The sequence below is a fragment of the Prionailurus viverrinus genome, unplaced genomic scaffold, assembly GCF_022837055.1.
Source record: "Prionailurus viverrinus isolate Anna unplaced genomic scaffold, UM_Priviv_1.0 scaffold_57, whole genome shotgun sequence".
NCBI classification, from domain to species: Eukaryota; Metazoa; Chordata; class Mammalia; order Carnivora; family Felidae; genus Prionailurus; species Prionailurus viverrinus.
Window position 1 is genome coordinate 1,344,542 of NW_025927619.1, and position 2,538 is coordinate 1,347,079.

Genomic DNA, 2,538 nt, shown 5'->3' on the forward strand with positions numbered 1-2,538 from the left:
CACTGCAGATTACTCTCTGTGCCTATTTCTTTATCTGTAAAGAGAGGATGATAGTAGTACCTGCTTCAGAGGGTTATTGTTAGGATTACATGAGTTAATATTTAAATTAATAAGTAAATGAGTTAATTGTTTAGGATAGCACCTGAATGTAGTAGTCAGTAAGTAACTCAGCAACTGTAGTACCAAGTGATTATTATTACCTAGGTCTCCAATTTCTACTATTGCTCCTTATTTAAAGTCCTATAACCTCAGATCTGGAATGCACCAAATAAATCATTTAATTTAATTCCCTTAGTTTAGAGATAGAAAGCCCAAGGCTCAGAGGAGAGCAAGACATTTTTTCTAAGGTCATATGGCTGTTATTACCCGTTGTCTCATTAGCAGGAACCCAGAACACACCTATAATCTTGGGCTTTTCAAAGCAATTTCACATAGTGGAGTAGGTAATATCATCCCCATTTTGTGGATGAAAAACACTGAGGTCTGAGAGGGCAAGGGATTTGCTACGTGCCTTACATCAAGGTAACAGCAGAGCCAGAAATATAATCCATATTTCCCTATTGCCCGTCCTGTTCTTTCTATTGCAACTTGAAAAGCAAACACGTGCCCCTTTCCCTTGCCTTAAGCAGTCACATTGCAGCTCCCCAAATCCTCAGCTTTGAGGGTCATGCTGAATTCCAGGGACTTCAGTAATGGAAGGTTTCTTTTACGGATCATTTCTTTTGATAGCAAATAGGGATTCATTTACCCTTTGGTAGGGGAAGGGGAGACTGGTTCCAGGGAGATGAAGAGGGAAAGGAGTATAGAGGGAAATGCTGAGGCTCTCATCAAGGTCATACCAGGAGCCTATAGCAGGGCCCATCTAATGAGCCTCCATAGAGAGATCAAGTCATGGACCCCAGCTGGCTTAGGGATTTGGTGAATTGTGCCTTATTAGACAGGATAAGAAAATCTAATTAATCTATTGTCTAACTTCACCTAGCTCTTATTAAGCTAAGAGTCATTACATGACCATTCTATGCAAGAATCCCTTTCCTGATCCCCAAAGTGCAGGTGTTTTAAACCTTTTTTGTGACATTGACCCCTATGGCATTCTGGTTAAGTCTCTTGTCCCTTCTCAGAATGGTTTTTAATACATAAAATAAAATACATAAGATTAAAGGAAACCAATTATATTGAAGTACAGCTATTTTTAAAAACTGCTTGATATAGTAATAAATGTTCTTTATTAACCCATTAAATACAAATATATATTAATAATTTCTAAGTGATGATGAACATAAATGACATTTTAGATCTCTTCCACAACTGTAATATGATATGAAATGTCTGATTTTTTTTCTGGTGACCAAATTATAGTAACTGGTAATACTACTGACATTTGCTGTCTGCATTCATCCTTGAAAAGAAATGGTAAGTTTCAGTTAGAGATTAGGGGTGAAAAAAGGTAATTCTTTGCTCCATCCATGTTTTATGACCTTTTGAATTCTAAGGCTCTTTTGTGGGTCTATGAATACAAGTTAAGAACTCCTACAGGGGAGTGGCTGGTTTTGGTGGGCCCTAGAACAGTTCTCTAGGCATTACTAGACTATTTTTAAGCTTCATCTTCCTCCCCACAACCTGAGGAGCTCTGCCTTTCTGCTCTTGAGCCCACCCAGATGCACCCCCCAACAAAGACAACACACAGGGACACAAAGACAAATCATTATCTTCTCTGTTTTGTATAGCTGCAATTTCCCTCAAGAAGTGGGTCCATTTGGACCCCAGAGCCTAGGTACACATACTTTCTTGGGACACAGACAGCAGGAAGCCATCATCATAACCCTCCTTCCCTCTGTGGGAAGATTTCCCTACTAACCTCCCAAGCACCCCCAGAAACAAGATCCAGTGAGAAAACCCTATGGAGGGTGGTGGTTACGGGTCCATGGGCCTGCAATCCTAAGGGTTCGTTCCTCCCTGGCTGCATAATTGGGTTCTAGACTCCAGATACTCACTGGGCTTCTGCCTGAGGCCACGCTGCCAAGGGTCGCTGCCACTGCTGCCCCTCTTGTGAAGAAAAGGGCCCTGGTGGCCCCTCTGCAGGGAGCCCCTATTTGCCCCGGGGCCTAAGCAGGCAAGGTCCCTTGGTTTCTACTTTTAACAACACTGCCTAAAGGCTAGGCATCAGGGCCATGGGCTAATTTTAGGCTACCCTCCACCTCTACCCCCCTTCCAAGGGCTGTTTTATTTTACCCTTTCTGGGAGCAATCCAAGCAAGAGGAGGGGTGCCATCTGTGGGGAAGTCCTGGAAGGTCTGACTCACAGATAGACAGGTGCTTGGTGAGGCCAGGGCTCAGGCTTCTAGCATGTCCCCACTTACCCCTCCCCACCATTGAAACAAGCAACACAACCAGGTCCCTGCACTGTGAATGTTCTCACCTAACCACCAAGGAGCCTGAGAAGGCCAGGCTCATCTAGCACATCTCCCTATAGGCCAAGGACTCTTTCCTTTCTCTTCCTAACTTAGCCTCTCTGAATTTCCTTTTTCCACTTTTAAAG